Below are 21,963 nucleotides of genomic sequence, written 5' to 3'. Positions count from 1 at the left end.
ATGCACAGAAATCTCTTACATTCCTATATATTAATGATGAAAAATCTGAAAGAGAAATTAAGGAAACACTCCCATTTACCATTGCAACAAAAAGAATAAAATACCTAGGAATAAACGAACCTAGGTTGACAAAGGACCTGTATACAGAAAACTATAAGACACTGATGAAAGAAATTAAAGATGATACAACCAGATAGAGAGATATAACATGTTCTTGGATTGGAAGAATCAACATTGTGAAAATGACTATACTACTCAAAGCAATCTACAGATTCAGTACAATCTCTATCAAAACACCAATGGCATTTTTTACAAAACTAGAACAAAAAATCTTAAAATTTGTATGGAGACACAAAAGACCCTGTATATCCAAAGCAGTCTTGCAGGACAAAAACGGAGGTGGAGGAATCAGACTCCCTGACCTCAGACTATACAACAAAGCTACAGTCATGAAGACAATATGGTACTGGCACAAAAACAGAAACATAGATCAATGGAACAAGATAGAAAGCCCAGAGATAAACCCAGGTACATATGGTCACCTTATCTTTGATAGAGGAGGCAGGAATATACAGTGGAGAAAAGACAGCCTCTTCAATAAGTGGTGCTGGGAAGACTGGACAGGTACATGTAAAAGTATGAAATTAGAACACTCCCTAACACCATACACAAAAATAAACTCAAAATGGGTTAAAGACCTAAATGTAAGGCCAGACACTATCAAACTCTTAGAGGAAAACATAGGAAGAACACACTTTGACATTAATCACAGCAAGATCTTTTTGATCCACCTCCTAGAGCAATGGAAATAAAAACAGAAGTAAACAAATGGGACCTAATGAAACTTCAAAGCTTTTGCACAGCAAAGGAAACCATAAACCAAATGAAAAGACGACCCTCTGAATAGGAGAAAGTATTTGCAAATGAATCAATGGACAAAGGATTGATCTCCAAAATATATAAACAGCTCATGCAGCTCAATATTCCAAAAACAAACAACCCAATCCAAAAATGGGCAGAAGACCTAAATAGACATTTCTTCAAAGAAGACATACAGATGGCCATGAAGCACATGAATCGCTGCTCAGCATCACTAATTATCAGAGAAATGCAAATCAAAACTACAATGAGGTATCACCTTACACCAGTGAGAATGGGCATCATCAGAAAATCTACAAACAACAAATGCTGGAGAGGGTGTGGAGAAAAGGGAACCCTCTTGCACTGTTGGTGGGAATGTAAATTGATAAGCCACTATGGAGAACAGTATGGAGGTTCCTTAAAAAACTACAAATAGAACTACCACATGACCTAGCAATCCCACTACTGGGCATATACCCAGAGAAAACCATAATTCAAAAAGACATATGCACCCTAATGTTCATTGCAGCACTATTTACGATAGCCAGGTCATGGAAGGAACCTAAATGCCCATCGACAGACGACTGGATAAAGATGATGTGATAATATATACAATGGAATATTACTCAGCCATAAAAAGCAACGAAATTGGGTCATTTGTAGAGACATGGATGGATCTAGAGACTGTCATACAGAGTGAAGTAAGTCAGAAAGAGAAAAACAAATATCGTGTATTAATGCATATATGTGGAACCTAGGAAACTGGTACAGAGGAACCGGTTTTCAGAGCAGAAATTGAGACACAGATGTAGAGAACAAACATATGGACACCAAGGGGGGAAGTGGCGGGGGGTGGGGGTGGGGGTGTGATGAATTGGGAGATTGGGATTGACATGTATACACTGATGTGTATGAAATGGATGACTAAGAAGAACCTGCTGTATAAAAAAATAAATAAAATTCAAAAATTCAAAAAAAAGATAAAAGAATGTATTTATGTATCCCATACAAAAGTATACTATATAAAGAAGATCAATGATTCTCCTGAAAAAGTGCCAGGGAAAACAGCTTATTTTGAATAAAATATTTTCTTCCATTAAAAAAAAAAAAGAAAGAAAAGAGTCATGTACCACAATGTTCACTGCAGCTCTATTTACAGTAAGCAGGGCATGGAAGCAACCTAAGTGTCCATTGAGACATGAACAGGTAGAGAAGATGTGGCACATATAACAACGGAGAATTACTCAGCCATAAAAAGAAACAAAATTGAGTTATTTGTAGTAAGGTGGATGCACCTAGAATCTGTCATACACGGTGAAGTAAGTCAGAAACAGAAAAACAAATACCATATGCTAACACATATATGTGGAATCTAAAAAAATATGGTTCTGAATAACCTAGGGGCCAGAAAGGAATAAAGACTCAGATGTAGAGAATGGATTAAGGACACGGAGAGGGGGAAGGTTAAGCTGGGATGAAATGAGAGAGTGGCATTGACATGTATACATTACCAAATGTAAAATAGCTAGTGGGAAGCAGCTGCATAGCACAGGGAGATCAGCTCGGTGCTTTGTGACCCATTAGAGGGGTGGGATAGGGAGGGTGGGAGGGAGATGCAAGAGTGAGGGTTTATGGGGATATAAGTATACATATAGCTGATTCACTTTGTTATACAGCAGATATGTAAAAGAGTATATATATAAATATATATATGTATAACTGACTCACTTTGCTGTACAGCAGAAACTAACACAACAATGTAAAGCAATTATACTCCAATAAAGATATTTTTTAAAAATTGTGATGAAAAAAGGAAACAAGGAAGAGCATGAGGTAGAGACTTGCATGGTGAAGAGCTTGTTAATGTAGAGTAAAAGAAGAGGGACTTGGAGAAGATGAAATTGAAACTGATTCACCAGTGTGGGAGTGGAGCTGGCAGCCTGTGCAAAGGTGTGAGGCCTAGGGCACTTGGGAAAAGAGTGGAGTTACTGCGACTGTCTTCAACACTTGACAGATAGATTTGGGTGCATCTAAAATGATCTCCAAGAAGCACTATTCAACAATAGTCAAAAGGTAGGAACATCCAAATGTTCATCAGCTGATGAATGGGTAAACAAAATGTGGACCATCTATACAATGGAGCATTATTCAGCCATATAAAGGAATGAAGTACTAATTCATGGTATATTGTGGGTTAATGTGGAAAACATGATGCTAAATGAAAGATGTCAGCTATTAAATACCACAAATTGTATGATTCTATTTTTTTTATTAAATTTTTTTGAGTATAGTTGCTTTACAATGTTATTTTAGTTTCTGCTGTACACTAAAGTGAATCAGTTATATATATATATACTCTTTTTTAGATTCCCTTCCCATTTAGTTCACCACAGAGCACTGAGTAGAGTTCTCTGAGTTTATAGTAGGTTCTCATTTGTTATATATTTTACAAATAGTATCAATAGTGTATATATATAAATCCAAATCTCCCAATTCCTCCCACCCTCACCCCCTTTCCCCCTTGGTATCCCTATATTCATGCTGTACGTCTGTGTCTCTATTTCTGCTTTGCAAATAAGATCATCTATACCATTTTCTAGATTCCACATATGCATGTTAATATATATTTGTTTCTCTGTTTCTGACATACTTCACTCTATGACAGTCTCTAGGTCCATCCATGTCTCTACAAATGACCCAATTTCATTCCTTTATATGACTGAGTAATATACCATTGTATATATGTACCACATCTTCTTTATCCATTCCTCTGTTGATGGACATTTAGGTTGCTTCCATGTTCTGTCTATTGTAAATAGTGCTGCAATAAACATTGGGGTGCATGTGTCTTTTTGAACTATGGTTTTCTCTGGGTATATGCCCAGTAGTGGGATTGCTGGGTCATATGGTACTTCTATTTTTAGTTTTTTAGGGAAACTCCATACTGTTTTCCATAAGGGCTGTATCAATTTACACTTCTACCAACAGTGCAAGAGGGTCTCCATTTCTCCACACCCTCTCCAGCACTTCTTGTTTGTAGATTTCTTCTTTTGTGTAGATTATGCCTATTGTATTTTATTTTTAACAATTCTTTTAACATCTTTATTGGAGTATAATTGCCTTACAATGGTGTGTTAGTTTCTGCTTTATAACACAGTGAATCTATACATTAAAGTATATCCCCATATCTCCTCCCTCTTGCATCTCCCTCCCACTTTCCCTATGCCACCCCTCTAGGTGGTCACAAAGCACCGAGCTGACCTCTCTGTGGTATGTGGCTGCTTCCCATTAGCTATCTATTTTACATTTGGCAGTGTATATATGTCTTTGCTACTCTCTCACTTCATCCCAGCTTACCCTTTCCCCTCCCTATGTCCCCAAGTCCATTCTCTATGTCTGTATCTTTATTCCTGTCCTGCCCCTAGGTTCTTCAGAACCTTTTTTTTGTTTTTAAGATTCCATATATATGTGTTAGCATATGGTATTTGTTTTTCTCATTCTGAATTACTTCTGTATGTCAGACTCTACGTCCATCCACCTCACTACAAATAACTCAGTTTTGTTTCTTTTTATGGCTGAGTAGTATTCCATTGTATATATGGGCCACATCTTCTTTATCTGTTCATCTGTCAGTGGACATTTAGGTTTCTTCAACGTCCTGGCTATTGTAAATAGAGCTGCAATTAACATCATGGTACATGACACTTTTTGAATTATGGTTTTGTCAGGGTATATGCCCAGTAGTGGGATTGCTGGGTCATATGGTTGTTCTATTTGTAGTTGTTTTTTTGTTTTTGTTTTTGTTTTGTGGTACGCGGGTCTCTCACTGTTGTAGCCTCTCCCATTGCGCAGCACAGGCTCCACACGCACAGGCTCAGCGGCCATGGCTCACAGACCCAGCCGCTCCATGGCATGTGGGATCTTCCTGGACCGGGGCACGAACCCATGTCCCCTGCATTGGCAGGCAGACTCTCAACCACTGTGCCATGAGGAAAGCCTCTATTTGTAGTTTTTTAAGGAACCTCCATACTGTTCTCCATAGTGGCTGTATCAATTTACATTCCCACAAACAGTGCATGAGGGTTCCCTTTTCTCCACACCCTCTCCAGCATTTATTGTTTGTAGATTTTCTTTTTTTTTTTTTGCGGTACACAGGCCTCTCACTGTTGTGGCCTCTCCTTTTGTGGAGCACAGGCTCCGGACGTGCAGGCTCAGCGGCCATGGCTCACGGCCCCAGCGGCTTGTGGGATCTTCCCAGATCGGGCCACGAACCCATGTCCCCTGCATCGGCAGGTGGACTCTCAACCACTGCACCACCAGGGAAGCCCTGTTTGTAGATTTTTTGATGATGGGTATTCTGATCAGTGTGAGGTGATACTTCATTGTAGTTTTGATTTGCATTACTCTAATGATTAGTGATGTTGAGCATCGTTTCATGTGTTTGTTGGCAATCTGTATATCTTCTTTGGAGAAATATCTATTTAGGTCTTCTGCTATTTTTGGATTGCATTGTTTGCTCTTTTGATATTGAGCTGCATGAGATGCTTGTAAATTTTGGAGATTAAATGGAATATCATTTTCCATCCCCTCACTCTCAGTCGTATGTGTCCCTAGGTCTGAAGTGGGTCTCTTGTAGACAGCATATATACGGGTCTTGTTTTTGTATCTGTTCAGCCAGTCTATGTCTTTTGGTTGGAGCATTTAATCCATTTACATTTAAGGTAATTATTGATATGTATGTTCCTATTACTGTTTTCTTAATTGTTTTGGGTTTATTATTGTAGGTCTTTCTTTTTTCTTGTGTTTCCTGCATAAAGAAGTTCCTTTAGCATTTGTTGTAAAGCTGGTTTGGTGGTGCTGAATTGTCTTTCCTTCTGCTTGTCTATAAAGCTTTTAATTTCTCCGTCAAATCTGAATGAGATCCTTGCCTGGTAGAGTAATCTTGGTTGTAGGTTTTTCTCTTTCATCACTTTAAATATGTCCTGCCACTCCCTTCTGACTTGCAGAGTTTCTGCTGAAAGATCAGCTGTTAACCTTATGGGGATTCCCTTATGTTTTACTTGTTTTTCCCTTGCTGCTTTTAATATTTGTTCTTTGTATTTAATTTTTGATAGTTTGATTAATATGTGTCTTGGCCTGTTTCTCCTTGGATTTATCCTGTATGGGGCTCTCTGTGCTTCCTGGACTTGATTAACTATTTCCTTTCCCATATTAGGGAAGTTTTCAGCTACAATCTCTTCAAATATTTTCACAGTCCCTTTCTTTTTCTCTTCTGCTTCTGGGACCCCTATAATTTGAATGTTGATGTGTTTATTATTATCCCAGAGGTCTCTGAGACTGTCCTCAATTCTTTTCATTCATTCTCTGCAGTAGTTATTTCCACTATTTTATCTTCCTGGTCACCTATCCGTTCTTCTGCCTCAGTTATTCTGCTGTTGATTCCTTGTAGAGAATTTTTAATTTCATTTATTGTGTTGTTCATCATTGTTTGCTCTTTAGTTCTCCTAGATCCTTGTAAACGTTTCTTGTATATTCTCCATTCTATTTCGAGATTTTGGATCATCTTTACTGTCATTACTCTGAATTCTTTTTCAGGTAGACTGCCTATTTCTTCTTCATGTGTTTGGTCAGGTGGGTTTTTACCTTGCTCCTTCATCTGCTGTGTGTTTTTCTGTGTTCTCATTTTGCTTAAGTTACTGTGTTTGGGGATATCCTTTTTGCAGGTTGCAGGTTCATAGTTCCCGTTGTTTTTGTTGTCTGCCCCCAGTGGGTAAGGTTGGTTCAGGGGCTTGTGTAGGCTTTCTGGTGGAGGGGACTGGTGCCTGTGTTCTGGTGGATGAGGCTGGATCTTGTCTTTCTCGTGGGTGGGACTGTGTCTGGTGGTGTGTTTTGGGGTATCTATGACCTTATTATGATTTCATGCAGCCTCTCTGCTACTGGGTTGTGTTGTGTTGTTGTCTTGCTAGTTGTTTGGCATAGGGTGTCCAGCACTGTATGTTGCTGGTCCTTGAGTGGAACTAACTAGGTCTTAGCGTTGAGATGGAGATCTCTGGGAGAGCTTTCGCCATTTGATATTATGTGGAGGTAGGAGGTCTCTGGTGGACTAATGTCATGAACTCCACTCTCCCACCTCAGAGGCACAGGCCTGGCAGCTGGCTGGAACACCCAGACTCTGTCAGCCACATGGCCAGGCCCATGGGGAGTTTCTTGCCTTTTGGGAAGTCTGAGGTCTCTGCCAGGGTCCAGTGGTGTTCTATAGGAGTTGTTTCATATGTAGATGTATTTCTCATGTGTTTGTCGGGACGAAGGTGATCTCCACGTCTTACTCCTCCACCATCTTGAAGGTCTCTCCCCTGTTTGTATATTTTTTAATGATGGCCATTCTGACTGGTGTGAGGTGATACCTCATTGTTGTTTTGATTTGCATTTCTCCAATAATTAGTGATGTTGAGCATCTTTTCATGTGTTTTTTGGCTATCTGTATGTCTTCTTTGGAGAAATGTCTATTTAGGTCTTCTGTCCAATTTCTGATGTTGTTTGTTTTTTTGATATTGGGCTGCATGAGTTTCTTATACATTTTGCAGATTAATCCTTTGTCAGTTGCTACGTTTGCAAATATTTTCTCCCATTCTGAGGGTTGTCTTTTTGTCTTGTTTATGGTTTCCTTTGCTGTGCAAATGCTTTTAAATTTAATTAGGTCCCATTTGTTTACTTTTGTTGTATTTTCATTACTCTAGGCAGTCAAAAAAGATCCTGCTGTGATTTATGTCAAAGAGTGTTCTGCCTATGTTTTCCTCTAAGAATGTTATAGTATCTGACCTTACATTCAGGTCTTTAATCCATTTTGAGTTTATTTTTGTGTATGGTGTTAGGAACTGTTCTAATTTTATTCTTTTACATATAGCTGTCCAGTTTTCCCATCACCACTTATTGAAGAAACTGTCTTTTCTCCATTATATATTCTTGCCTCCTTTGTCATAGGTTAGGTAACCATATGTGCATGGGTTTTTCTCTGGGCTTTCTGTCCTGTTCCATTGATCTATATTTCTGTTTTTGTGCTGGTACCATACTGTCTTGATCACTGTAGCTTTGTAGTATAGTCTGAAGTCAGGGAGCCTGATTCCTCCAGCTCCGTTTTTCTTTCTCAATATTTCTTTTGCTATTTGGGGTCTTTTGTGTTTCCATACAAATTGTAAAATTTTCTGTTTTAGTTTTGTGAAAAATTGCTTTGGTAATTTGCTAGGGATTTTATTGAATCTGTAGATTGCTTTGGGTAGTATAGTCATTTTCACAATATTGATTCTTCCAGTCCAAGAACATGGTATATTTTTTCATCTGTTTGTGTCGTCTTTCATTCCTTTCATTAGCATCTTATAGTTTTTGGTGTATAGGTCTTTTGCCTCCGTATGTAGGTTTCTTATGTAAAACCTTCAGAATAGGAAAATCTGTAGAGGCAGAGAGGAGGTTATTAGTTGCAAGGAGCTGGGGGAAGGGGGAAATAGGAAGTGACTACTAACAGATATGTGGTTTCCATTTATGATTAAGAAAAATTATGGAACTAGATAGTGGTAATGGTTGTACAACATTGTGAATGTACTTAATGCCGCTGAACTGTATACTTCAAATTGTTGAAATGGTAAGTTTTATGTTATTTATATTTTACCTCAATAAAAATGTAGTAAAGAAACGATATCAAAGGCATATCTGTCTGTAACAACTCTAACTTTCCAGTTTACCAGACTTCTTACACTTCAGTTCACATGCTTGGAAAGCAGGCAATGGATAGCAGAAGTGGGTGGACCATATTTTCTGTCCCTCTCAAACCACTTCCTCTCTCTTGCCCCTTTGAAACTACAAAAAAATTGCATGATTTCCCTCCTTCTCTCTTGAAAAACATGTGTACAGGGAAAAACTGTACCACCTTACAGTTTCACCATAAATAGTGAATGCCAGAGGCAATAATATATCATATAGCAGCTGTTTATGCTTCATATCATCTGTGGGCTCTCAGAAGCCTCTCCCAGGTCTTACTGGTTTTGTTGTTATTGAACTGTGTTCTTTTTCAGAATGTGTGCTTCTAATCATAACTTTAAGGTCAACATCATTTCTGACTGGTAGCATAAAAGTTTAACAAGTATGACTAAACCATGCCTGGCTTCCTAGTTTTATTTTCCAGTATGTATCAGAAAGCATACTAGCAGATCAAATGCTCAGGGTGAGCTTCATGGTAGATGTTGTAGAGGTAAAGACCCTACATCTTCTTCCAAGAAGCTAGAACAGGAGCAGGCAAAAATATTAACCCTTTAGTGAATGGACAGTGATATCTCATTGATTCATAGGTTCTAGGGCACCTTCTTATGCACTAGCATGGGGCTATAGAGAAAGCACAGGCTTTGGAGTCAGACAGCTGTTTTAAAATCCCAGGTCATCCATTCAGCTAACTGTTGGATAATGGACAAACAACTAAATTTCACTGAGCTACAATTTCCTCATCCATTAAATGGGATGGTTGTTAAAAGAAGTAAGAAGTATATATCAAAAGCAGCTAGCACAACATAATATCTCATAGGAAACACTCAATAAATGGAATATTGATTACTCAATAAAAATATTAATATTGGCCAGTCCAATAACCAGAAACTGCTTTTCAGGGAAGAAAGTAAGCAATTGTTTGAAGTGGTGATTCACTAATGTAGAGAAGACAAAGACCAGCTTTAGCCAAACTCAATTTCCTTAATAGATATAGGCCTATTCTGATTGTCTTGTGTGAGTTTTGGAAAATTGTGTCTTTCAAATGACTGGTCTATTTCATCTCGGTTATCACATTTGTGGTCATCGAATTGTCCATAGTATTACTCCTTAACCTTTTAATGTCCATAGGATATGTAGTAGTGTCCCCTCTTTCAGGATGGAATGTTCATTTACAGATTGAAGAAGATTAAGAGAGAATGAATATTTGGAGGGAAGATCATCAAATCCCCAGTTTTGGGCTGGTTGAATCAGAGATACGTATAAAACATCTAAATGGAGAAGGTGAGTAGCAGTTGAATACACAAGTTACAGTTTAGTATATCCTGTCAGCCTTTCAGTTTGAAGAAGAGGGAGGGATGAACTGTATCAAATACTGCTGGTGGAGCAACTAAAATATGGAGAAGTTTAATCTTTCAATTGAGCAGTCTTGGAATTTGCTGACAAGAACAGTTTCAATGGAGTTGTGGCTCAAAAACTTGATTAGGATGGATTCAAGACAAAGTGAGAGGAGAAAAATGGAGAGTGAGGAAAGTAAACTCTTCAGAGGAGTGAATTAGTTTGAATCCTCTGAGAAGCAGATTCCCAGATGAAATTAAATGTGCAAGGATTTTATTAGGAAACATACCTGTGTTAGAGAAAGTGGGGAGAGAGCTTAAAAAGATTGGGATAGTTCCTTCAACTGCTTGCAAGTCTGACCTTCATGAGGGGGAAAGGGACTGAAGGTTGGATGGACACGTCATAGACTACCACGTGACTAAAGGACATTTCCATAGGGCTATCAGAGAGTTGTAGCCAAAGGCATCAGAGGAGTCTTATTTAGTGGACTCAACGTACCTGCTTTAGTGTTCCTGCTATACTTGGCCACTGACTAAGTCGCTTGTGCGAAACATGGCCTTGGTGCAAGTGTAGAGGTAGATTTTAGAGCATAGCAATTGGGTTCTTGGTCAGTTACACTCCCTGTAGTTGGAGGTCACCAGATGGATTCTCACAGCCACCGTAAGGATTTTTTTCTGTAAAAGGGGAGAGGGAAGTACATGGAGGAAAATATGTTCTCTTTATAAGATGGGAAAATTTACATGTCTGTGTGATTATGAAAATTTGTGACATAGGAAATAAGGTGGAGAAGTGCAGGAGCTATTCTTGAGTGGGTGACAGAAAGTGGGACTTGGTGTAAAAGTGGAGGGGTTGAAGTCCATAGGGTACATGAAGAGTTTATGCGTCATAAGAAAAGCTAAAGAAGAAACAGGTGAATGAATATATTTTCTGATGTGAGCTTGTTAAAGTTATCTTCTGATTGCTTCTTTCTTCTGAGAGAAATAGTAAGCAAGGTCTAAACTGAGAGGAAGTATGGGAGTAGGGGTCGTGGTTTGGGGAAAGAGAAAACGGTGTAGAGTAGTTACATAAGAGAGTAGGAGGATGAGTGAAATTAGCATGAATACCAAGCAATCTTAAAGTTCTGCTTGAGTTTAATGGTCATGAATGTAAGATGAGACCAATCAGCAGGGTTTTGATTTTTCTCTGATCAGTTCTGCTGTGAGGATGTTGGAGAGTAGGTAGAGAATTTTATTTAACTGGGGTTGGCATTAAAAGTAAATTTTAAAATTTCCAATTTTATATTGTGTTTAATTATATTTTTGTGAGTAACTTTTCACTGCATTAGTTACATTATGGTCAGAGAGGATGGTCTGTATGATGACAATTCTTTGAAATCGGTTGAGATTGCATTATGGCCTAGGACAGTTTTTCATAAAGAGTCTGCATGTGTTTAAATAGGATGTGTGTTCTCTGACATTGATTCAAGACTGATATAGATAGATAGATATTCATTAAATCAAACATGTTAGTTGTGTTGTTCAAATTTTCTAGCTCTTTACTGACCTTTGTGCTTAATTTTTCACAGATAATTGTGTTATAATATTCTAATAGGTCATAGGTTTATCTATTTCTATCTGAAGTTTCACTTTCATTCTTTTGCATTACATTATGTTGAGGTTATCTTAAGTCCGTATAGATTTAGAATCATTAAAATTACCAGGAATTTAAAACTTACTATTTTGTAATAACCTTTTCTATTTTAAAAAATGCTTTGGACTTTCACATCAGTTTGATTTAATTTTGACATAACTGATATAAATTTCTTTTGGATAGTATTTCCTAAGAAATCTCATTTAATCTTCACAAAAGTCCCTGAAGTGGAACTTAGCGTTCTCTCTTCTGCAGCAGGAAAACTGTAGCCCAAAGGGCAAAAGCATCTGTCTCAGTGCTAGTAAGCAACAGACCTGGGAGTTGACGTCAGCATTTCCTACTTCTCATGTTACCCTCACTTCAGCACACTACCTCTGAGGAATTAAGTGGTGAAGTAGAGTGAAGGATAAGGTGCTATAGGGACAGAGCTAAGCACCTGGCAATAGATTAATTCTTCCTGGGAAGAATCTTCCAAGGAAGCATCAGACAGCAGGTGATATTGGAGAACAGCCTTGAATAATTAATACAAGTTCTCCAGGTGAACAAGGAAGGAAAAAGCTTTCTAGGCTAAGAAGACATGAGGTATATAATGTAGGTAAGTTTTTGTTCCTTAAAGGAATTAATCTAAACTTTCTATTTCATCTCCAGGCATAAAATAGGTGCTTAGTAAGGGTTTATTGGCTTAATTTTATTTAGTCATTCTCTTTGTTCCATGTAGCAGACATGCTATTTGCCTCTCTAATATTGTCCTACCCTTTCTTCTTAGTAAGATAACCCTAGTTACTATGGAGGCAGCAGTGTGCCCAGATAAAAGACTATGTATGGTTCCCAGTCTCCCTTACAGCTTGAGATATAAACAGAATCTGTTGCGAGGACCTATGGGAAAGTCCCATAAGTGATGGAGAGACAGCTGATCTGTCCCTTTTGCCCTTTACTCTATGTTCTGATTCCTGATTAGAATCATAAATTTATAGTCATAGGTCCAGTGGCTATCTGAGACCATAGGTCAGCTGTGAGGATGGAAACTACATGGTAGTGACAATAAAATTGAAAGACAGAAGGAGCTTGGGTCTCTGATGACAATGTGAACTCACCATACCAATCCTGAATGTCTATTTTAAAACATATTTTATGTGAAAAATAATGTTTTCTTGTTTATGCCACTATTATTTCTATTCTCTGCTATGAGCAGCCAAATACAATTCTCAACTAATATATTCCAAATTCAGCATCCTTTTCAGGAATGTAGGTGACTGGCACATTTAAAAATAATTGTGGCTAGAAATTACTATTTGGAAAATGCACAGAAATACCGAGAGAATTTCCCAGCTGGACCCCATTCCCAAGGAGGATCTCAAAGACAGTTTTATGCCAACTGTATAACCTGGAGGAATTCCAGAATCCCTTCAGGAAGAGAAGGTGGCTGTGGCTGCTGATACTGCTATACTTTAGTGGAAACTGAAAGGCTGGAATGATGACCTTTCAAGAAGAACAAATGTTATTAAATAATGGAGTTTTTCCCACCTCCTACAACAGTCAGTAGCAAAAGGATGAAAAGGGAATCCTATTCTTCTATTAATAACTCCTCAGTCAGTCTCGTGCTGAGGAAGCAGAAAGCAACTGTAAAATTAGCAGTTTTGCCTGCAAATTAGCCTCTTGCGAAGCCATAAAAAGAGAAAGGGAATTAAGGAAAATTCTATTAATGGAGTCAAGGATGGAAAACCAAGAGTGATAGGGCATAAATACCCAGACAACTGATACGTATTTTTAGGAAGATATTACCCAGGTTTTAAATAGCTGCTTATAGCTGTGTATGAAGAACGTGTTAATTGATAGCCTTTGGATCAGTGTCCTTTCTTAATGGCTCCTTGGAGCAAATCTCTCAGAACTTGAAGAGCACAAGGTTTAGGTTGATATTAATAAAAACCACTCTGTCCACCTCTAGCTGAGATATTACTACTCCACTTTAGAATGGCAATGCAGTAATTGGAAAGAGGTTTAACTTCAGAGGCAGACAAAGTTAGGTTTGACTCTGGCTCTGCTCCTTCACTAGCCTGGGGAAAGTCTTTCATCATTCTGTGCCTCTACTTTATCTTCTATCAAAGCAGGTGGTGATTGTGCTTCATTGTGTTAAGAGCATTAAATTAAGTACCATGCAAAGAATTTGGTCCCTAGTAGGTTGTTAGAAAATGTTAGCTCCTTTCTACTTTCCCTTCCTCATTAGAGGGCCAGGGACATCAAACCTTCTTGCAAACCTATACAAAGCAGTTAAATTTAGTTCTGGGTAATTCTCCCCATAAGACGATCAGTCCCTACAGAGGAGCTGAACACGTTTTTATAATTTATGACTGGTCTCAGGCAACAGGCTCCCATGTGCAATTTTATGAAAATAATAAATCAATATCCAATAATGGGGGATAATCTCAAGAAGGAAACTGAGACTCCTTTAACACTAAAAAGGCAGGAGGCTCCATTTCCAACAAGGAACATAGGCCAGAGACTTTTGAAATTTGTGCAATTTTTTAAAAAATTTGCTTTTTGTTTGTTTATTTTTGACATCTTTATTGCAGTATAATTGCTTTACAATGGTATGTTAGTTTCTGCTTTATAACAAAGTGAATCAGCTATATGTATACATATATCCCCATATCTCCTCCCTCTTGTGTTTCCCTCCCACCCTCCCTATCCCACCCGTCTAGGTGGTCACAAAACACCAATCTGATCTCCCTGTGCTATGTGGCTGCTTCCCACTAGCTATCGATTTTACATTTGGTAGTGTATATATGTCCCTGCCACTCTCTCACTTCGTCCCAGCTTACCCTTCCCACTCCCCGTGTCCTCAAGTCCATTCTCTACATCTGTGTCTTTATTCCTGTCCTGCCCCTATGTTCTTCAGAACCTTTTTTTTTTTTTTTTAGATTCCATGTATATGTGTTAGCATACGGTATTTGTTTTTCTCCTTCTGACTTACTTCACTCTGTATGACAGACTCTATGTCCATCCACCTCACTACAAATAACTCAATCATTTGTAGGTTTGGTGGTTTCCACAGTCTTAGGCATCTAATACTTAAATTCTAAGAGCAGGTAAGGAGTTTGGGGCTCTGTTGGAGGGCTTGGGTGAGTCTTAGTCACTCCTGCTTTCTTAGTTCAAGACAGTATTTCACACCTGAAACACATTTTCACTCCTAGGTCTGAAAAATGGCAAGATATAGACAAAGCAGTTAAATCCACAGTGCACATGGAGGGCGAACACTCTTTGAAAGTGGATAAATCATTGAGAAAGACCTTAACAGCACTTTAAAAAAGTCTTTTTCTGGGCTTCCCTGGTGGTGCAGCGGTTAGGAATCTGCCTGCCAATGCAAGGGACACGGGTTCGATCCCTGGTCCAGGAAGATCCCACATGCTGCCAAGCAACTAAGCCCGTGCGCCACAACTACTGAGCCTGTGCTCTAGAGCCCACGAGGCACAACTACTGAGCCCACGTGCCACAACTACTGAAGCCCGCGTGCCTAGAACCCGTGCTCCACAACAAGAGAAGCCACCTCAGTGAGAAGCCTGTGCACCGCAACAAAGAGTAGCCCCCACTCACCACAGCTAGAGAAAGCCTGCGTGCAGCAACGAAGACCCAATGCAGCCAAAAATAAATGAGTAAATAAATTTAATTTAAAAAATATTTTTCTAATTGGTGGCTGTAGCTTATAAGACTGGGCCAATTTAGAAAAATCTAACTGTCCTGGTAATACTCATCAGAGTCACCTCCAAATGTTGTAATGTAATGCCAGAATCATTCCCCTCCAAGCTCTTCATATCTTAAGATTATAGAATCTGGCTTACGTGGGACTCTTAAAAATAAGTAATAATTTAAATTCCTCAACAACATCACCACTGAGTAGTCTTCCTACTTGTGTTTGAGCACCTCCAGCAACAGAGAGGAACATTCTTCTGAGAGAATCTCTAACATGCTGGGCAATACTTTGCACAGAGGATATGTATTCATTTCCTAGGGTTGCCATCACAGAACACCACAAACGAGGTGGCTTAAAACTATTGAAGTTTATTGTGTCACAGTTCTGAAGGCCAGAAGTTTGAAATCAAGTCAGGGCCATGCTCCCTCTGAAACCTGTAGGGGAGAATTCTTCCCTGTTCCTAACTTCTTACTTCTGCATTGCTACAACCCTACAAGCACCCTTTGTATATGTAATGTTCCATACATATATTTGTGTTCCATGCATATGGTTGTGTTGACTTTGTCCTTGGCAGAATTTTCCACTCTAAGTAAAACAAGTCTCCTTAAAAAAAAAAAAAAAAAAAAAGGAGGACCGAGTTGCAGCTGAAGATGCTGGCAGCAGGGCCACATTCATGAACATGAGCTGAATTCCTTCCAAGACTGGTCAGCAGTGGAGAGAGACTGTGAAAGGAAGTATAGAAAACTCCAGCAGCTGGAAGAGCAGACCAGGAGGCTGAGAAAGGACATGAAGAAGAGTCCCAGTGCTGACCTGGTCATCAAATCTGCTGTGAAGATGTCCTTAGACTTACTCTCTAATCCCCTCTGCCAGCAAGACCAGGATTTACTGAACATGGTGACCACCCTGGACATGGCCATGACGTGGATGGATACCTTCAACCAGGAAAAAGTGAACCAGATCTGAAAGACCATTACTGAACCCTGAAAAAGTTTGGCAGTGTCTTCCAGAACCTCAGCATGGTGGTGAGAAGGTGGTAGGAAGCAGCCTTCCTATATACTAGGACTATAGGTGATTGCAGGCCAAGGTGGAGAAGTATGAGGAAAAGGAGAAGGCAGGGCTGGTGCTGCCCAGAAGACCTTTGGCCTGTATGGGATGACCTTGAAGCCAAGAACAAACAGCTCCTGGATGAGCTGCTGAGGTTCTACAACAGCCAACTCCACTCCTTCCATCTCAGCTTTGAGTCCCTGATCCAAGAGCAGGTCAGGAGACACATAAGATCTTTGGAGACTTGACCCAACATCTTGACCAGCCTGGACACCTGGATGAGGTCTGGGCAGCAGGAGACTCCGGGAGAATGAGACCAAACTGAGGGAGTCCAGAACCTCTCTATTGTGTCTGATGACTAAATCCCTCTTCCCTTCAGAAGATTCCTAGGACACCAGTCAGCCTCTTGAGCCTTTGACCTTTTCAAGTTCAGGTTCAGACATCAGCCTAGCAGAAGGCCCTCCCTTAGGAGAAGTATGGTACCTGGCAGGTTGGAGACAGAGGTGGCTCCCACCCCGCCTCACCAGCCCTTTGGAATGAGCTTGGCACCAGGAACCCCAAGCAGGCTGCTGTCTCCCCACCCAATAGCAAGAGCCAGGAGACACAGGTAAGCAGTGTAGAAAACCCCAGGGACTTTCTTATTTCCAAACTGTTCAAAGTATATCCTGGCCTAGAGCCAGAGCAAGCTTCCAGACTTCAAAGGGCATGGGCTTTCTCAGCTTACTTGAGGTCCTAGTCTTGCCTGAGTGGTTGAGATCACATTTACCTCCAAAAGAACTATCCTGGGAGTCCAGGCATCCTTGTTTCCTTTCCACTTCAAAGACTCTCCCCTGTCCCGGAAGAGGCCCTTCCCTCCAAGAATGTGTGTAGCTGCGAATTCAGCCTTCCCTCTGAGAGCTGTGGTCCTGCAGCTTTAACAAGCCCCTCACTCCAACCTCCCAGCATGGCAAAGCCTGGTTTAGCCCACTTCTATGCCTTAGGTCAAGTTCAAGGAAGTGCTCCAAGTCTTGTAAGTTCCCTAGGTAACCAGGATTCAACTCATGCAAGTATCCTACCAAACAAATTGTCACAGATGGAGTCACAGTCTCAAAGCAAGGACAGTGGATTTGTGCTGGCATTTGGGCTGGGTCAGAAAGCGAAAGCTATGTCCTGAGGCGATTCTTCAGGGAAAGGCACTAGGAACAGGCAGTCCCATGGACATCTGGGATGAATTCTAGACACCTTGCAGCTGCCAGGAGGAACAACTGCCTGAGGATGTTCAACAGAAGATGCTTTTGGGTTTGTGCAGCCTTGGACCTTGGTAGACATCGAACTGAGGCCCCAGAGTTCCCTGCCAGAAGCCTGTGTCTCTCTGCTCTGGGTGTTGCCTCATGTGTTCAATTGACTGAAGACAACAAAGGTGGGGTTCAGGTCAGAGAGTCAAACCACACCTTTGCAGCAATCAGCCCCAAGTGGTCAGGACTAAACTGACAGCTTGCCATTTTTGCCCACACCCATCCTCTTAGGACCAATAAGGGGAAGCCAAATGTGCTCTCCCTCAGCAGTTACGTAGGATGCCCGTCTTCTAGTCAGCCCACCTCCAGCTTCCCCACTCCCTCAACCTTCCATCAGCCCGCACCTTCCCCTTTTGCCACCATAAAGCTTTCCAACTCCTCTTTCTGCCTTGGATTTGGGTCTGTGCCAAATTCAAGCTATAGTAGTGGCTGCCTCCCTTGCTGACAATAAGCAGTGCTTGTTCTTATTTGGGGGTCTTTGTTTACCTCTACAGAGATTGTTAATTTGAGGAGCAAAAACACAATCAGAATAACATGCGCTCCCCACCCCCAAATATCTAGGCAGGTTTTCGTTATACTTTGCTTATTGATGGGCTAGTTCCATTTATGAAGGTTTTTTATAAAACATCTTAATTGGAGTATAATTGCTTTACCATGTTGTATTAGTTTCTACTGTATAACAAAGTGAATAAGCTATATGTATACATATATCCCCATATCCCCTCCCTCGTGCACCTCCCTCCCTGCCCCCCTATAATTTATGAAGTTTTATACATCAAAAAGCTTTGAATTTGACCAGGATGTTGATTAATTCGTCTCTGAAAAAGTAAGTGGCATTTAATTTAGGTAGTATATTTTATAGCATTAAACAGCTTATACATTAGGTAGCTTCTCAAGATGTTATTCTATGCACAGTGGCATTTAGCAGATTGAACAGAGTGCCATCATCTCATCCAGAAACACAGACGAGTCTCATTTGAGAGCTGTATGCTAAATAACCGATACTTGGTGACAATAGTACTCCTAACCTGAGTTTCCTACCACCAATACGGACTTCTTACTCTGAGGGCCTGTCTTTCCGGCCACATTTTATAATGCCAATGAAGACATGCCAGAGATTACCTAGTGTGTAATAACTTGACATTCGAGCACCAGGTCTGTCCAATGGTGGTGGCGGGCACTATTATTATATCCAGGTAAATAAGGGTCCGTTTTTAAAAATGCCAATTCAAGATACACATCAAGGGTACAGGATACTCAGAAATGAGTTTTTTTTTTTTTTTTTTTTTGAGGGCTTTCTCTAGTTGTGGCAGGCGGGGGCCACTCTTCATCGCAGTGCGCGGGCCTCTCACTATCGCGGCCTGTCTTATTGCGGAGCACAGGCTCCAGACGCGCAGGCTCAGTAGTTGTGGCTCACGGGCCTAGTTGCTCCGCGGCATGTGGGATCCTCCCAGACCAGGGCTCGAGCCCGTGTCCCCTGCATTAGCAGGCAGATTCTCAACCACTGCGCCACCAGGGAAGCCCCCAGAAATGAGTTTTGAGCAGTGTTGGTATCCTGAAGGCTTCCAAGCTTCAGTTGTTTGCCAGCCATTCTTGGCATTCCTTGGACTCCACTCCAGTCTCTGCCTCCATCATGAAATGGACATATTCCTCCTGTGCAAATCTCCCCTCTTATAAGGACACCAGTCATATTGGATTAAGGGCCCACCCTACTGCAGTATGACCTTATCTTAACTAATCACATCTGCAATGACTCTATTTCCAATTAAGTTCACATTCTGTACTAGGGGTTAGGACTTTGAAGTTCAGCCAAACCCACTTAGTTACCAAGTGACCTTAGCCAAGTTACCTAAGCCACAGTTTCATCTTCTAAAACATGGGACTAAACTTTGAGAAAATTAAATAAATTAATGGCTGGAGAGTATATATCAAGATGATTAGCACAAGGTGGGCACTAAAGAAATGCTATTTTTTCCTTTCCCAATACCAAGACGTTATTGTCTGATCAGTTTATTTATTTATATATTTATTCTTTCAGCAAAGATTTTTTTGAGCACCTAATATATGCCAAGTACTAAGGTATCATTCATATAACAGAAAAAGACAAACACAATCCTTTTCCTTACAGAGGTTACCATCCAACTCTATCCTGGATTTTAACTGAAGAGTTTATTTGGCAAAATGCCCAAAGACCTTCAAGATAAGAAGAATGTTCATTAGCCAACAGACTGACTATTGAAGAGTAATAAAAGGAAAAAGAACTAACATTTATTGAGTGTTTATCATGAAGTAGATGCTGTGCTAGATGAGTTGTATAATATCTCATTGAATCCCCTCAAAATCTGGGGACATATGTTCAATTAAGTAAACTGGGATTCAGAGAAGTGAAGAAAGCTGCCTATGAGCTCTCAGCTAGTAATTACTAGAGCTTCTTTCCCCTCTGCTACACCTAGGAGTCTATGTGCTGTTGGTCAGGCATTTAGTCATCAAATCGAAGACACAGGATGTAGAGATGCATGAAGAAAAACAATGGCCCAGTCCTCCTTTGTGAAATCCTTGACTCTATGCATTGGGTGGCATTTTATCTTGAAGCAAACTTCCAGGCCATTTTTCTACCCAGTTATGACTTTACTTTCTATACACATATGAGAGCAATTGAAGCAAAGCTGAAATTGTGCCAAATTCTGCTTACTTTATGCTGAATGGGTTTTGGGAGATCCACTAGCACCCTCTAACCATGGTCTCTTGAAATCAGAATGGTAGGGGATGCAATCAGTGGCCACATATGTAGACTCATTACAAGATTTTGACCCCTTTAATTCTGTGATCTAAGAAACCAGACACCTATGCATTAGCTGAAACGATTCCTTTACAGTCTTCCTTATTGATTGCCAGAGTTTTCCCAAGGCCCTGTATAACTACCCAAGGATTCATAAACACTAGTGCCAGGTAACAAGCCCTCCATATGGTTTGTCTTTTCAGAGAAATCCTAGGAGATTAGCAGCTTGGAAGACCAAGATAGCTGTGGAGTTGATGTCTGTTTCTATGTTCTTTTCCTTCATTTTATTGTCTGTGTGGATCATATATTCTGTTGGACACCAGCAGGAATCCTAAAAGCCTTTCAGAATAATATATTTCTTCTTGTTTTTTGGAATAACCTACTTCAAAACTCTTACAGATATCTTATCCTGAATTTGTTGAGGTTTAATATGTAAGTTACACTTGGTTCATTTGTCCACATATAGTTGTGAATCAAAGTCTATTCAATATTGAAAAAGTTGTCTTGTTACTGTCATTTCTGTCAATGAGGATATGCTTTCAGATCAAAGTAGCAGGAAACTTTTAGAGCAGTGGTTCTCAACCAAGGGCAATTTTGCCAGCCCCCGACCCGGGGGACATTTGTCTGCAGATATTTTTGGTTATCATAACTGGTATGTGTGTCGGGGTGCTATTGGCATCTATTTGGTAGAGGCAAATGATGCTGCTAAACATCCTACAATCACAGGATACTCTCCCAGAAGAAAGAATTATCTGGTCCGAATATCAATAGTACTAAGATGGAGAAACCCCAACCTAGAGAAATATTTTTCTCCTATAACCTTTAGGCATCACCTTGGAAACTGTATGAACCTGTGTTCCAGGCTCAGATCAACTACTTATTAATTATTTTAACATGGTCAAACAGCTTAATGCTTTTGGATGTGGGCTTCACTACCTGTATGTAAAATGAGAGAAGTGATTTTGGGGAAAGAAATCGGAACATCTTGAGCCACTAGTTACATTTTGTGGTCAAAGGAAAAAGGGGAAAAATGTTTAGTATTCAAAGATGTTTTTTGAAGACTGATTTATAATAATGAATATTATAAGAAAGTTTTTTTAAAATAAATGATAGTTTATTTCATAGAATATTATGAGGATCTTATAAAACATAGTTCTTATACATGGAAAATGCCTTTATTCTAATGTTAAGAAAGAGAGTAATGGGATTCTAATTTGTATGTAAAGTAGGCCAGAGGGGAATTGGTTACTTTGTTTTCTGAGCTGCCTCTATCCAAATTTCTTACTGTTGCACTCATCACAGTGCCCAACACTCACTTGTTTATGTCTATGTCTTTATGACCAGACTGTATACACCATGTCGATGATGGTGGGGTTTTAGTCACCTCTGTATCCCCACTGTCTTGCATATAACTAACTGCATTGTCCCTCAAGAGACAGGTTAGTGCTACCTGCTTTGGTTTCCTCATCTGAAAAACGCAGGCAAAATTGTGCATTTGTTGAGAGCAATAAATGAAGCAATGTTTGTAAGTGTCATAACACTCTGTATCTGACACATAATAACCATTCAGTAAACTTAGTTATTGTTATTACTTGCATCCC

General features: G+C 39.9%; 1 long non-coding RNA gene and 1 pseudogene across 2 annotated transcripts in view; both read left to right on the top strand.

The window, feature by feature from the left end:
* Positions 1 to 21,963, top strand: part of LOC109551068 (uncharacterized) — a 254,777-nt gene that overhangs the window by 217,001 nt on the left and 15,813 nt on the right. For both annotated transcript variants that reach the window (XR_012324548.1, XR_012324550.1), the window contains exon 5: positions 9,789 to 9,894. This is a non-coding gene — a long non-coding RNA (uncharacterized lncRNA). The remainder of the gene's footprint in view (positions 1 to 9,788; positions 9,895 to 21,963) is intronic.
* Positions 15,851 to 16,671, top strand: LOC101317323 (bridging integrator 3 pseudogene; annotated as a pseudogene).

This window comes from Tursiops truncatus, chromosome 1, assembly GCF_011762595.2.
Source record: "Tursiops truncatus isolate mTurTru1 chromosome 1, mTurTru1.mat.Y, whole genome shotgun sequence".
NCBI lineage: Eukaryota > Metazoa > Chordata > Mammalia > Artiodactyla > Delphinidae > Tursiops > Tursiops truncatus.
This window is presented reverse-complemented; position numbering and strand designations above follow the sequence as displayed.